At 45.6% G+C, this 16,498-nt stretch overlaps 1 protein-coding gene across 3 annotated transcripts in view; it reads left to right on the top strand.

Moving 5' to 3' along the window:
* Positions 1 to 6,939: 6,939 nt before the first annotated feature.
* Positions 6,940 to 16,498, top strand: part of ATG9B (autophagy related 9B) — a 411,143-nt gene continuing 401,584 nt past the window's right edge. The window contains exons 1-2 of one of the 3 annotated variants that reach the window (XM_069210767.1): positions 6,970 to 7,375; positions 9,684 to 9,765. The gene's annotated coding sequence lies outside the window, so the exon portion shown is untranslated. Of the gene's footprint in view, positions 7,423 to 9,683; positions 9,766 to 16,498 lie in introns of all 3 variants that reach the window. The other 2 variants (XM_069210768.1, XM_069210766.1) reach the window with 2 other exon arrangements.

The raw sequence follows: 16,498 nt of genomic DNA, 5'->3' as shown, positions 1-16,498 counted from the left end.
GATCACAAATCCAAGTTCTTTCAAAAGAGAGACCGTCCAACCCAGGTGAGTTAGAAGAAGAGCTTTCTCTTGTGCTAATACAATCATATCATCGAAGTATATGATCATGCGCACTCCTCTCAGTGAAGGTGTTCGACCACAGGTTTTAGAAGTTTGGTAAAAACCCACGGGGCTGATGATAGGCCAAATGGAAGTGTCAGGTATTTGTACCATTTGTCCCTCAAATGGAATTTCAGATATGTCCTGTGGGAGGGAGAAATGGGAACCGACAGATAAGCGTCCTTGAGATCAAGACGGACCATCCAGTCTCTCTCACTTGAAGATCGCTCAAAAGGTGGATACCTTCCATCTTGAAATGGTGGTAAACCATAAAGGTGTTGAAATTCCTGAGGTTGAGGACCAATCACTGACCACCTCCTTTCTTCTGCACTAGAAATACATTGGTGCAGAAGCCCTCTGGGTGTAATTTCGCAATCAATAAAAAACCTGTCTTGTTGGGAAAAATGGAGAGGGTGTGGAGGACTTGGTTGAAAAGGTATAGCTGTTAACTTAACTCTGTGAAATAACCTTGTGAAGTGTTTAACACCCATACATCTGAGGAAATCTTGTCCAAGTTGTGAACAAAATGTTTTAACCTGCCTGCCAATGGATGAGAAGGAACAGAAGGTTCATTACCTGCGGAGGGAGTTGTCAATCGCTCTGTAACCCCTGTTGGAGCCACGGAAGCTGCAGCCACATGCACCTCTTTCTTTGATGGGGTAAAAACCTGCTTGTCCTGGATCTTGGGAATATCCCCTGCGTCTTGGGTAGATGGCTCTTAGAGGACCCTCTTGGTAACCACTGCCAGTCGACTGTCCTTGAAATCAACCGGCCCTTCCAAAAAGGGGTTTGAACATTTTTTTGAGAGATGATCATGACTTAACCAATTACATGAAAGTGCTTACGCATTTTGTAATGTCTTTGACAAATCGATCACGAAACCACTGCCCCTCTGTAAGGAGTCCCACCTCAGCTGCCGCTAGATCAACAAGCTGAGATCAATTCATAATAAAACAGATTTTCGGCGTTCAGAAGCAAGGGCACAGTTTGCATTGCCCATGAAGCAGATGGCCCATTAGGTCTATCTGGCAAGAACATCCGGATGAATGGGCGCCCTTGCTCTTTGGCTTGAAGGGCCAATTCCAAAATCTTTGCAAAAGGACCTGACACATCAAGGACTTCATCTTGTCACACCCTTAGGGCTCTGTCTATACCTTTCTTTGGATCCTTGTTGTATTTTTTCAGGAAAGTCAACATGGTGGCGTCAATTTCTGGAGTGACGGCTGTCTTATGAGGTAGGACATTCAGACTCTAATCTGGATCTTACCTCCTTCTCGAAGCTTTTTCTAATACGCGATTGCATATACTTTGCGACTGCTGGGGCAGAAGACCAGTCAGAGAACCTGGGGTGAACAATCTCTGAGGGTTCAAAATTAAAGGGGGAAGGGGTGGATGGAGAAAGGGAATGTTTGCACTTTTTAGAACATTTACGGGCTTTGCGAGATTCCTGTAAAGAAGAGAAGGTATAAGAGTCAGAGCCCATGGGAGGGGGGTAGGAAGGGGAAATGGATGAAGTAGGGGCAGCATAAGTATGTTCAGGAAGGGTTGTTTGGGACAGTTTGGGCAGAGTGCTGGAATGGGGCCATGATTGGTCAGAAGAAGGGAGAGAGGGAGTGAGAGAGGGGTCTCCGGGGGGGGGGGGGGGGGAGGTGGAGCTACAGGTCAGGATAGCTCATCCAAACGTTTGGCTAAAGATTTCAGAGGAGGGTGCTTTGTCTACAAATTTTTGGATCCCGGAGTCAATAACTTGTTCCATCCAGGGGCCATAGTAATAGTCCTCATCTTCATAAGGGCCATACATCGTTAGGTACTGCTCGTATGTCTCGTAATCAGACATGCTCAATGTCAATCTACCACAGTCTATAGGTCCCCAGAGGGAAGCAAGGGTCTTCTAGATATAAATCAGGGTAAACAAAGGGGGAAAGGGTTAAAATACAGAGACCCAGATCTAATTATTGCAGCCCCAGGCTTCAATAGGCCTGAAATGTCGGTGGGAGTCAAAGCTGGTAACCGGCAGAATTGAAAAGTTCCCAAAATTATTGTGGTGAATTGAAGCTTTTTCTAATACGCGATTGCATATACTTTGCGACTGCTGGGGCAGAAGACCAGTCAGAGAACCTGGGGTGAACAATCTCTGAGGGTTCGAAATTAAAGGAGAAAGGGGTGGACGGAGAAAGGGAATGTTTGCACTTTTTAGAACGTTTATGGGCTTTACGAGATTCCTGTGAAGAAGAGAAGGTATAAGAGTCAGAGCCCGTGGGAGGGGGGTAGGAAGGGGAAATGGATGATGTAGGGGCAGCATAAGTATGTTCAGGAAGCATTGTTTGGGACTGTTTGGGCAGAGAGCTGGAATGGGGCCATGATTGGTCAGAAGAAGGGAGGGAGGGAGTGAGAGAGAGGTCTCCGGGGGGGGGGGGGGGGGGGAGGTGGAGCTACAGGTCAGGATAGCTCATCCAAACTTTTGGCTAAAGATTTCAGAGGAGGGTGCTTTGTCTACAGATTTTTGGATCCCAGAGTCAATAACTTGTTCCACCCAGGGGCCATAGTAATAGTCCTCATCTTCATAAGGGCCATACATCGTTAGGTACTGCTCGTATGTCTCGTAATCAGACATGCTCAATGTCAATCTACCACAGTCTATAGGTCCCCAGAGGGAAGCAAGGGTCTTCTAGATATAAATCAGGGTAAACGAGGGGGGAAAGGGTTAAAATACAGAGACCCAGATCTAATTATTGCAGCCCCAGCCTTCAATAGGCCTGAGATGTCGGTGGGAGTCAAACCTGGTAACCGGCAGAATTGAAAAGTTCCCAAAATTTATTGTGGTGAATTGAAAACTGACTGATTTACAAAAATGCCCCTTTTGTAGAGGAAAAACTGCTCACTGCTGCTATAATGTGCCTGAAATAAACTTCCCCTGTTATTGCAGCCTGGGGACAGGTGTCTCCAGCATGTTGTGTGAGGTTAGTCGAGTGCAAAAGAGCGTCTTGGTTGCCCCTCAGAGAAACCAATGCGCGTAGCCCAATTGGACTACGCTGCGCGGCTTCGCTCCCAGGCCGGGCTGTTCTTACAGCAGCAGCGTAACAAGCGTAGGAAAAGGGAGGGGAGAGGTGAAAGCGGATTAGGACCACAGGGAAAGGAAAAGAAATCCCAGGACCGGCGGCACTAAGAGGGAAAATAATTAAATAATGAGTAAAAGGAGGAGAATAGGCGCAACACGCAGCTTAACTGAGAAGGAAAAAATGCTGAACGAAGCGGTCATGGCTTATGTGCGGCGCGCCGCGTTGAGCTTGTGAAAACTAATGAGCATAACAAGCATAAAACACTAATGATTTACTGTAAAGACAAAGACAAATTAGAGAGCCACTCATCTTGACTGCGGAGTAGCAAAGAAAGAAGAAGTCAAGATGGTGCATCTCTATTTTGTAGGCTATACTGGGCTATCGTTGGTGGGTTAAGATAGAGGTGTGGGTCTGTTGTGTAGCCATTTTAGTTATACCCCATGCATGTTATTTTAACATACTAGGCCTGCCGCTGTGCACTTTAACCTAGATATATTTTATTCAGCTTTGGTTTATTATTGTTACAATAGCCACTTTTACGGTCTTGTTTTATTTCGCTCTATCTAACTGTTTTTGCCTCGGCCAGCTCTCTGTTCTCAAACAAGACATTCTTGCTTACTGTATGCTTCTTCCAAAGCTGCAGCAAGATAGGTTGCTGGTGAACGTGGTATGGTTTGGCCTCTGACATTCATAGAAAACACACATCCTTATGAAGGGACATTTTCTCAGAACATCAGCTCTTTTTTTATACTAAAACACTTCCCTGTCCCTTACACGTTAGAGGGAGATTTCAGCCAGAGTACCCCAACTGTATGCTGATTGCCGAATGCTTCACTACAGCTGCTAATGCAGATTTCAGGCCTTTGCTCAGGTATGGGGGTTGATGTCTTCCCAGGGGAACCTGAAGGGCAGAATTAGAGCCTAACACACTGTGCTCTATTATAGCTTGGATAGGAATTAGCATATTGATTCTAGTAACAATATGGTAGCGTTATTCCTGTGCTTTACTCTCCTAGTCACTATTTTAATCCTATTATGTTGTATCGTCCTGGTTATTGCAAATCACTCTTTGCTATCTAAGATGCAGTTGCTTCATTAAAATCTTATTGAAACATATACTGCCTCTGTTTGTCATTTTGTATATGAGACTAATGTAACTGAGAGAAACGGATGAGACATGAGTGTCCAGGCCTTCCCTGAGAAAATATTTATGTCATGCGCCCGGCTGCCTAATCATCCCTGCCTTTGGGTAGAGATGACACCCTGCTAGTTACCCGGAGCAAAACCCAAATTGGAGTGACAGGTGTCACCTGCAGTGGGTCAGACTCAGTCTCCCACACCGCAGGTGATTCTGCCACTCGAAACTCAGTAGTCTCATTAGAATAATGAGAGCCTACGAGACAGTTCAAAGCCTCTTGGTTTATAGTGTGTTTACTGTTTTTACTGTTTTCTAATTGGCTGCTGTTCAATTGAGTAGTAAAGATTAAGAAGTATAACCGGAGCCTCCGGTCCCGACATAGAATCGTTTATTACACATTGATATGATAATGCACAGGTCTGCTCCATGTAAAGCACTCATGGTCATGATGGGAAACATAGTCTGAGTGTTGTATACTTCAAGAAGTGTGGCGGCTCATGTTATCTGCAGCAATATACTTAGTAACGCATGGGTCTGCTCTGAGTTGGGAACTTGTGGGCATGATGGGAAATGTTGTTTCTACACTTGCAGCAGCTCGCTTAGTCCACATTAATGTCTCTGTATTGAGCACACCAAGGCATGTAGTTTTCCCATGTCTGTTTAAGGGGAAACAATATTACAATACTACTTTGAATGTTTTTTATTACTCCAGTCCACATTAAACCACCCTACCCCAGGTCAATCCACCACACTCCAAGCCACCTTAATCTACCTCACTCCAATCCAGTCCACCCCTCTCCAAATAATCCACCCCATACCAATCCAATCCACCCCACTCCAATACGATCTGCCTCACTCCAATCCACCTCAGTCCACTCTACTACAATCCACCCCACTCCATTTCACCCAACCCATCACCCCACTCCAATCCAGCCCACCCCAATCCAACACACCCCACTTCAATCTAATTCACTGCAATCCAATCCATCCCATGGCAGCCCACCACACTCCAATCCAATCATACCCACTCCACCCCACCGCACTCCAATCCAACACAATCTACTCCAATCCACCCCACTCTATTCCAATCCAATCCATCCTTTCCCAGTTTAGTACACCCCACTCTAGTCCATTCCATCCAGCCCACCCCACCCCATTACAACCCATTCCATCTCACTCCAATCCAATCCACCCCACTCCAATCCAGTGAATCCAATCCACCCACTCTGGTCCAATCAAATCCACCCGACCCCAGCCCCATCACTCCAATCCAAACCACCCACCCCAATCCAGTCTAACCCACCCCACTCTAATTCACACCAATCCAATCCACCTCACACCATTTTAATCCATCCCACTCCAATCCAATCTACCCCACACCAATAAATCCCATTCTATCCTAATCCAATCCACTCTACTCCAATCCATTCCGCCCCAGTACCTCAATCCAGTCCACCCCATCTTCTCAATCCAGACCACCCCACCCAACTCTACTCTATGAAACTCTTTGCCACTGATTCCTCTACTCTACCACTCCACTCAACTAACGTTTAGCCATGCTGGACAGCAGCCACACTGGTGTACAACATGGTAAAACACATTGTCAAAGCCAATAGCTCTTGTCTAGGAGACCTATTGACTTTGCCAATGCTTGTTTTACTTTTTTTTTTTTAGCTGTGCTGCAAAGCATCGGGAAGCTGTGCAGCAAACCAAAAAACGATTCGCAAACCGAAAGTGCCCCAAAAGCAAGACCGATTGACTTGGCCAATGCTTGTTTTCTTTCCATCACTAGCATGGTTTCCCTCTCTATTTACTTCTCCTCCTGTTGAGTTTATCTCCCTAGCTTCTTGCACTCGTTTTTTTTCTTTTCCCTTCTTAGTTTGCATATTTATATTTCAGTATCCGAATTTGTAAGCCTGGCTTGAGGCTGTAGGTGCATGATGTGTAGTCGAAGTTGAGGGCAACCTAAAGAGCTTCCAGAGCAGTTTTTCCCAACCTGTGGCCTGGCGCCTCCACGGGGGTCTGCAGAGCCTTTTCAGGAGGCCCACGACTGCATCAAGAATTAAATAATATTGACAGGTTAATAAAGTGTACATAAACAAAGTAGCTAAATGTACAATTGAAAATTTTAAAACATACTATAAATTTAAATGATTTTGAAATTGGAGGCTAAAAATTTAATTAGTGTCCTCAGATTGCTTCATGGGAGCAGTGCTGGTCTATCAAACTGAATTTGGTATGGATTATGTGTGCCTTCAATTGAATTTAGAAAAACCCTAAAATTCCTATTAAAATGTTATTTTATATTTATATTTGCTTGCAAATTAAATGTGTTATAATGTGTGTATGTGTTTGAAAAATGGTTGTTTAGGTATTTTTCGTTATTTTACGGTTGTAATCATTGCCGGCTTCCAGTAACGGGGGGGATTCAGTGATGGTCCAGTAAAGAGAAAGCGGGGGTCCACAGAAGGCACAAGTTTGAGAACCATCCGTCCAGAGTAAATGCAGAGATAATAATATCCTGGATGAAGGACCCGAATATGAAAGTCAAAGGCATATCTCAAAGGCAGCTGTAACTGTACTCGGAGAGCTGCTGCTTCTGTCTGCTGCTGCCAAAGCAAAGCACTCCTTAAGTGGGCGGGCCTACAAGAAGACCCGTCCAAGCTGTCCAATAGGGCAGAGGTCTGAAGAAAGCCGAAGACTAGGAGATGCACGTTTTCCTGGGATACCAAAACATTATACAGCACAAGAAACCTAAAACGCTCCACTGAGCTACTGCAGGACCCGTACGGAGCAGAGTGAGCTGCAAGAGAGGGCGGTAGAGTACACACAGACTTTTAGTGATTTGACAAGCCGAGCTCCCTAGAACCAAAAATATTAACGCTGCTAATACAGTAGAGCCCCGAAGATCCGCAGCGACCCCGGAAGTCAAACAATTCTGCGCCGAGTCCAGGAGTTCCATAAGGCCTTGAAGAACTGCAGAACCCGGAGGAGACTGAACAATTGAACCCGCGATTGCGCCACTACACCTACGTGTACAATCCGCCAGGCACAGCTAGAGGTCGGGGCGGCACTGAAGGTGAGATGGGGTCCTGGGCAGCAGCGATGGGGCACACTTTGTTGCTGGTGAGCGGAGCGGCGTGACTGGACAGCATGAGACAAAGGGTTGCGAATGTCGGAGGCCGATTGTTGTGAGCAAGAAAGATGTGTTTACCACGGGTGGACAGATATGGTCGCCGATAGGCCTGGGTGCTGACTTATCTTCGATCAGTGGTCTGTGCTTATTTATCACTTATAGGAATGCAGTATGCCAGAGGGTAAGAGTGATAAGGCGGTTCTTGTTTACAAGTTGTGGGCATGGGTGGTACTAGTTTACCAGGGATGGCTGTCAGACAAGGGGCACCGGAGGGCGTTAGCGATGTGCTTGGGCATTGCCAGAAATGACGTCACAAAGCTTGTTTATACTAATTGGGTAGTGACTCCCAGTGGCAGCGCTGCTCTCCTCCCGAAAGGCATTTTACTGTGCTCAGTCCACAGATCTTGGTCACTTAACACCCTGCACTTCTCGTGTGGACAGCTGACGAGGACATGTTTGCATAAATAGGACAGTCTTTACAGGGGTTTTGCCTATTCGCCCTTCTACTTAGCTTTTTGTCGCCTGTCTCTTCTTTCAGCCTACATGTCCTTTCTTTCGGACAGAAACTACAGTTTCAATGCTGCCTAAAGTGCCTGCTTCCTTTATCTCCCCGCCTTACCCCTGTCTGCATTTAACGCTTGGGCCGATGTTTACATATAGTATTTCTGCCTCTGTACCTGCCTTCATCCACTCTCTAGCGCAGTGCTGGTTGGCTGTATTTTACCACTGGGCCACTGCTGGATGTTATGCTGGTCTCTCATTTTAGCGCTTGTACTAATTATGGTGTCTGTCTCTACACAACACATGGCTCAATTCTGTCCCCCAGAACCACACTGCCCACATGGCTCAATTCTGTCCCCCAGAACCGTACTGCCTTTAATGTATTTTCCCATCCCTGGGCGAACAGTGCCTTTAGTCTCTGTAGGTCGCCTCTGATGACTACTTCAGGTAGTGTTCCTTCTGTACATAGACCCGTCTCTATTAAAACGGGTACTTTTCATTGTGTAATGTTTTTAATGATTATTATATATATATATATATATGCATAATACTTGTAAGTTGAGACATAGCCAGTGACAGACGATTTACCGTATGGGGTGCTGCATTCACACTTGGTTCAGTGCTGTCTTCCTCTGTTCCTGCTTGTACTTTTTAAATTATTAGTGTTTTTTACTTAGTGTTCTGTACTTGCCGGCGGACTGGTGGTTTTTACAAGTGTTAAAGTACCCCCTGCCATGCATTATACGGATATTGCAAGTCCCTTAGGAGTTCCCTAACCATATAGAGAAACAAAGCTTAAGGCAGAGTTTCTTTATAAGGTAATGGAACTCCAGGGGGGTACTTTATCCCAAACCATCACCTTTCCCACAAATCACTTAAAACCTTGCTGCATAGCTCTTTCATATGAAAAAGCAAGCACGTTTGCAAACATGAAGACTAAGAATAAAACCTCTAATGCAAAATTAACCACATCAAAAACTTGTTAGATATTTGTTGCAAACAGAAATAAGAAAGAGTTCAATACAAGTCATTTTTTAAAAAGCTGCAGTAGGTTAGAATGTGTAGAAATAAACGGACCGATTCTAGCTGTTCTCTAAGGAATGACAAAAAACGTATTCTCTCTGCTTGTCATTGTAAACTATTAAAATTTGTGCAGAAGAAAGAAAAACATTCAGTCTCTGTTGCTTTAAACAGCTGCTTCGAATATGCTCCATGACCTGACATGCCTTTCTCCTAGGCTGCTGGCAACAGACATGGGGAAGTTAGAACTTGAATGTAATAGCTTACAATGGTCAATTTCTTTTTCAATTATAATCAGTAACTGGGTTGTCACTGGTTATAAAGAAATTAGCGACTTCTGTTTAAACTGGGATTAAATAAACCCATGTATTATAAACTCCTAAATAGCCTTGCCAAGAAAGCATTATTGTATTTCTGCACCTCAGTGTTTGTCAGTATGGTATGCTGTTTTTAGTCTCGCTACTACCTATGCCACTAAACTTTGCCATATCTGTTTGAATTGCACTCAAAACCAAACGCTGCCAGTAATGTTCCTGCATCTTATTTTATTGGTTGGTGTTGCTACCGGTGACTCTTTCCACCTCTTCCTGGATCATTTCTGCCTGTACAGTTTGTTCGAAGTGTCCAACTTTCAGGATTATTGATGAGTCAATGCTGCTGATAGTATTTGTTTTTCACCTCACTTCAGGTTTGTTTGTGATGTGGCGCTGTCTCTTTATCTCACCTTTAGGTTAATGCTTTCTGCAGGGTCTATCTGAAAGATAATTTTCCATTCAGTACTACTTGTAATCCCTGAAACGTCTTTTTCTTGGGTGAGTTTTGCATGTAGTTTCTGTTTATTGATGGATTAGTGCTTTCAGGATTGTCTTCTGCAGCTTAATTAATTCAGTGTTGCCTGTAGGCTGTTGTAGTATATTTCACCCCAGATCAGTGCTGCTGGAGCGCTTGTTTGTACCTTGCCCCGAAAAGTTAACACTACCAATACTGTACACCAGGTTCTCACCTGTGGACCACTGTTTTCTCTGGCTCTCTGTAGCTCAACCCAAGGTCAGTGCTTCCTTTTGTATCCCACACCATGATTCACAGCTGCCAGAAATGTCTGCCTGTCTGTATCTCCCCCCTTTGTTCAGCGCTATATGCAGCGTTTGTTTAATTTTTATTTAAGTGCAGTCTTTTTATGTCTGTCTCACGTGCTGGGTCATTGCAGACTGAAGCCTCTTTCTTAGCTTTGGTTCGTTGCTGACACTGGCATCTGTATCTGTGTGTGCCAGTGCTGTTTGCCTACCTCTCTTTCCTGAGTTAATGCTGCCTGTAGAGTATATCTATAGTATGCTTCTCCAACGAGATGTTTGTGAACTATTGTTAGCTCACTAGATTCCTGTAAGTAGCTCTCCTGTTTTCTAAATTAGAAGCTTTTGGTTGATTGAGCTTATCTATGTATACCAGAATTGAAAAGCATGTATTTAAGACCAACACATGTATTTTTAGGACTCACAACCTATTGTTCGGAGAAAAATGGTTGAATTGCAAAAAAATTATTAAAGCTGATATTTGAATGATGCACCATAGGGTGCTGGAAAGACATTACTTTTTTTATTATCTTAATGCCAGTGGCATTGCAGGTATAGCTGGTATACATTATCCATATCGAAACATTTAAAATTAATACATCCTTTTTAAAGTACTGCTGGCAATCTTGCATGATGCACTGAGGTGGGATCACTGCTAAAGATCTGCGGATTTTGCATTCTGTTCTTCAGGCGTTTATCACAATGGGGGACGGCGGCCACTTAATTTCGTGGCTCTACAGAACTATTCAAAATCACACAGGCATCTTCCTGGGGCTGCTCCATATTAGGTGGGAAGACAAAGTGGGGAGGGCACTACACGATAAGGAGTGAGCCCAGGCACTGGACATCGCCCCAAACTATCTCCAGAAACACGAGGTTAAAAAAACATCCAATTCCACATCCTCCACCGCACTTATGTGGCTCCCGCTCATCTCAATCGCTATAGCCCCACAGTAGATGCATTCTTCCCCCGTTGCAACTCTGGGGAGGCAGACCAACGCGATATGCTATGGTCCTGCCATGCCTGATCACCTGCTGGTAGGATATCCACAATACCCTCTGAGAGGTCACAGAGCTTACTGACATGTATTCATGGGAGACCTGTGCTCTTCTTGCCTTCAAACGTAGGAAGAGGCACATTGCCAGCACACGCTTTGCTAGCCTGGCCTTACTAGTAGCCAAAAGAACGCTTACTATGCACTGGAGGGCCCCAACTGCACCACCAGTGGAGGCTTGGCAGGGCGCGGTGCAGTGCGTAAATGGGGGACCGCTGAGGGAACCGCCCTCTGCTACAAAGAAGCGTGTCATATTCGAAAACTCGCCTTCTCTACAGAGTGGGACACACTAATGACAATTCCTCAGCCGCATACCCCAATAAAACTCCTCTCAGTGATCACCTCATCATCACCACTCTCCACCCTTCAGAACTTACTCCGACTACTCCCCTTAAACTTTAAACGTACTCACACCCTCCTACCTGACACATGTCCCTCTTGTCCCCTTCCATACCCTGAAAATGATGGCTATGCAACAGTCCCACCCTGCCACCTCGCCCCAGCAAATTCTCCTCACTCATTTGCATCGCCTTCATCTTTGCTTGATCTACGCTGATACACGATAGACTACGCCCCCCTTCTACCTACCCTTTCTTCACCATGGTTTGTTGTGCAGGTTGCACACAACAGTTGCCACCTTTTTATCTTTGCATCGTTGTTTGTAGTATGCTATGTACACACACTGTTTCGGCCTTATGCATATCTCTATACTTCATAATATAGTGATTCTTTGCTACATCATTATGTTTAAGCACCTTGTAAAACCCTGTCAAAAATAAAAAACAAAGATGTGGTGGCATACATTTTAGGTACTCAGTCCCCTGTCCTGGACAAAAAAAAAACATGTAGAGGGGCAGGGTATCCTTACCCTGGTCCCCTAGGCCTGACCTGATGGAGGCAACCCGCCCAACCCTTGGGCCAAAAACCTTTTTTTACATTTTTTAATTGTATTTAATTGATGAAGTGGATCCACAGCACCCACTGGTGTGGTTTTATATGGGTAGGGATGCATGCAGCCCCTCTTCCTGAGTTTTCAGAAGGCTCACAGACCTCCAAATGTGGGGCTGCAACACATATGGAAATGCAGTGGGTGCCCTGGTGCCCAGTCTGGGCACCCATTGCTGTTGCAGCCCATGGGGCTGTGGAGGGCGCAACAAGGCTTCTGCTGGCTCCCTAGACTGTACCCATTGCGGTGTGGTGGGAGTCGGCAACATCTGTTTGCTCCTGCGTGGTGGGAACAGCTTTTCTCTGCTTCTACCGGGCGGAGCAATCCTGTGTTCTCTGCCTGCAGGCAAACAGGCACAGAGATGAAGTTCTTCTGCCTGAGCTCTTGCAGCCAGGAAACTGCAGAATCCTGGGAGATGTGGACCCTGGGTCACTGCTGCCATAAGGCCCAGGGGAATGGAGGTCTCACCATCCCCTCCCCCCAAAAAAGCATCAGCTTCAATGGCCTTCCGAGTCTCTTAGAGGGTGGCCCCATGGCCATCCCCAAAACAACAATTGGCCCTGGAGAATGAGACCCTCTGCCTCCTTTCAAAGCTCAAGGAGGGGCGGCCGAATTTCCCCCCCACACCTCCCCAAGTGACTCAGGGAGGGGTGTCACAAGTGAGAGAATCTTGGCATTTGCAGGATCTATAAGAAACAGCTTGTCTGTCCTTGGTTCATTAGTGGCTTGCTCATCAAATTGGGAGTAAAGAAGAGGTGAGCTGCGCTATGTAGTGATATACTTCATTGTACCCCTTTTGCAGAGCTGTACAGTGTTTAGGGTGGTGTAGAATGGAGAGGAGAGTTGTAACATGAACCTGATTGCTGGGATTTATGGCACAGACAAGGATTACAGTTGATTTGTACATTGATACCAGCAGGGAAGAAGAACTGCAGTCTGCAAAGGGCTGCAGAACTGGCAGCCATGTTGAAATCCCTTAATGCCAATCTGTTGGATTACAGTTGAAGCCTGTTGCGGACAGCAAAACTGCCCCTGATTGGTTAGTGCAAAAGCCCATTATTGTGCAATGAAAATGTACCTAACTTTTGTAACGGAAAGTTTCAATTTTGTTCAGGACTCAGAGGCGACGATTATGCTTTATCTTCTTTCGCTTTAATAATCATTCAACAAACAGCAGCCATTTTATTTAAACAAAAAATAGAAACAGCTATTGTTCCCATAAACACCAGGGAACCATCATAGTCCTTTATCCAGTCAGGTAACTAATGTCCCAATATAGCCCACCTTCTTTGTCCGAACTCACTCTTTCTTTGCATGAATCACGCCACAGCTTGAAAACCACACATCTTGTTTTGAACCATCCGTTCCTCAGAGGCAAAAAACATTGTAACTTACAGATCTTCCAGCAAACTTCATGAGGTCATAACTGTCACAGATAGACATACTGAAACAGGATGTACATAAGAATATATTCTGAAAAGGAATATACACAATAACGATAAAGACACCAATATGCACAATACACTTAAAATGTCCAGAATGGAATGCTTACTCCAAATGAGGAGAGCAGTGTTCTTGTATACAGCATTGGGAGGGATAATCCTCACCTCTGAGTCCTTAATAGAATTTAATCTTTCCGTTACAAAAGTTAGGTAAATTTTCATTCTATGTCGGGACCGGAGGTGAGGTTTATGCTAGTTCAAAGCTTACTCACCACCAACTGAGCCACGGCCAATAACGGTCTAAAACAAAACCTCTTGAAAGTGGAATCTGAGGACAAATCCGCAGCATTTATTATGTCTTTCAAGAATGCTCCAAAACAGAATGCTTTTGAAGCTTTTGGTCCTCTGGCTGAATGAGCCCGAAATGCTCTGGTGTCAATACCAGCTTCTTGTATCACCCAACAAACCCACTGTCCTTTTGTGGGAGAAGTCACTGCCTTGAATGGTTTCTTAAGCAAAATAAGTAGTTGTCTTTCGCCTGGAAGGTGGTACCCCTCTGTCAGCGCATAAGCCTTTAGGCACTGAACAATACACAACCTTGGAGCGCTCCGGAAAGCTGGGTAAGATAGGATTCAGGTATTGGATTTATTTTGTCTTCTTACCATAAAGGACACTCCCTCTAGCGAAAAGATCTCACCAGAACAGTCTAGGGCCTGCACATCAGACATCTTTCTGCATGATACTAGTCAAAGGGGTATTACTAATTTTGCAGAGTTCTTTATGAGAGAGAAACCTATTGGATGCCAGGACAGGAAAAGATTAAGAACCTGATTCACATCCTATAATGCCGAATAGCAGAGCTCAGGCGGAAGTGAGAGACCAATTCCTCTAAGTGATTGGAACACAAAAGGATGTTCCCCCACTGGGGTGCCATCAATTGGAGCATGACCCAAAGAAATGGCAGAGCAAAATGTATTAATTGAATAATAGGCTAGTCCTTCCTCTGTCAAACCTGCCAAGGAATTGAGCACCTGGACTTGCATCCTCGGGATCCACACCTTATTGCAGAGCCCAACGCACCCACCTGGTCCACCCTGAATGGTATCTTTTGATAGTACTGTCTGCCCATGCCTTGGATATGAGGGTTTCAGCTTGTCGTGAAAGCCCTGGAAGCGTCAATTGTCTCCTGTAATCTGCCAAGCCATCAGGCGCAATGATACCTCCATCACCAACCACGGGGAAAGCAGTCTGGGTTGAAAAGAATGTTCGGAGGCAGGGGAGATAGGATTGTATAATCCCAGGAAGGTTCCATCAGAACTGGAAACCACACTTAAGCTCTCCACCAGGGTGTTATCATGACTACCTCCGCTTGTTGTTGTCTGACTTGGGTCGAGGCCTTGGTGATCATTGAGAATTGGGGGAAGCATAGCCCTTCTCCTGCTTCCAGTTCTGGAGGAATGCATCTGTCACGACCGCCAGAGGGCCTGTCCTATAGCTGAAGAACTGTTCGAGCTGGTGGTCCAAGCGGGAGATGAACAGGCCATTCGAAAACAAGACCCCACCTGTCTGGCAGCAACCTAAAGACTCGAGGATCCAGCTGCCAGAGGCTTGAATCTTGGAAATGGTATGATTGCCAATCTGCCACCTGGTTCGCCCGACCCAGCAGATACGGAAATGTGATGATCCAGGCAAAAATGCCATCAGCTTTTTGCCAGATCCACCATGGCTTTGGACCTGGAGACACCCAAATGGTTGATATAGCGCACAGCAGAAATGTTGTATATCTGAGAAGGATACAAGACTGCACCCTATCTTTTGTCCAGCATCTCACAGCAAACGAGCTGGCCAGGAGTTCTAAGCAGTTGATATGTAAACTCTGTTCTTGTGATGACCAGCTTGCACATGTGGAGAATTCCCCACATCTGGTGCAACAGTCGGACCTCCTGGCATCGGACTCTATGACCAAATAGGGAGTGGATCCGAAGATCGCTCTCCCGTGCCACACCTACATATGGGTAAGCCACCAAGTGATCTTCTCCTTGGCTTTATCTGATAGAGGTACCACCTAGGAGTAGGTTAGGCCTTTGCGCAAGAGGGACATGTTGAGCCTCTGGAGGGCCTGATAATGAAGAGGACCCGAGAATATTGTCTGAATTTAAAAAGAGAAAAGACCCACCAGACATGCAATCTGTCGGAGGAATGTGAGGTGCCTGGACAACGTTTGGCGCAATTTGTGGTGAATTTTCGCCTTCTTTTGGGATGGAAGGCTCAGCGAGGCCGAAGTAGAGTTGATGATGAAACCCAAGTAGATGGGTCCTTTGAGAGGGACATAGGAGGGACTTTCTCTTGTTGATAACAAACCCTGGGCCTTGTAAGAGATTCACCACCGCCTGGAGAGGACGGGAACGTTTCTGCAGGCATTGGGCAAGAAGTAGGATGTCATCCAAGTAGACAATTAACTTTATCCCCTGTGCACGCAGGAACTCCACCGCCGGTTTAAGGATCTTGGTGAAGCACCATGGTGCTCAGGACAGGCCAAAGTGAAGAGTGGTGAATTTGTAAATCTGGGACCGCCAAAGGAATTGCAGAAATCGAAGGTGAGGAGGGAAGACAGGGATTCCCCTTCTTGAAATGCCAGTAAACCAACCACTCGTTGAATTCCCAGAGGTTTATTACAGGTGCCTGCCCACTGTTGCTCTTGTCTGCTAAAAAAAAGTGGCTGATAAAACCGGTGTGGTGTTTGACTGAGCGCTGGATGGCTCCCTCCAGAAGAAGGGCTTGTACCTCCTCGTCGATAAGTACGATGGCCTGATCGGAGAAACATATGGAATGAGGCCCGGCCTGTTGATTTTTGGGGCGGGGGAATCCATAGAATTCGATATGAAAACGCTGCACGGTGTGCAGGATTCAGGCGTCTCTGGTGATTGAAGCCCATGGTGGTAGAAAGAGTGCTAGCCGCCCGAACTTTTTGACTGGCTGAATGGAGAACACTCGTCTTGATAAGAGGCACTGTTGCCATGTCCCTTGAAACC

Source organism: Pleurodeles waltl, chromosome 10 (assembly GCF_031143425.1).
Source record: "Pleurodeles waltl isolate 20211129_DDA chromosome 10, aPleWal1.hap1.20221129, whole genome shotgun sequence".
Classification (NCBI taxonomy): domain Eukaryota; kingdom Metazoa; phylum Chordata; class Amphibia; order Caudata; family Salamandridae; genus Pleurodeles; species Pleurodeles waltl.
This window is presented reverse-complemented; position numbering and strand designations above follow the sequence as displayed.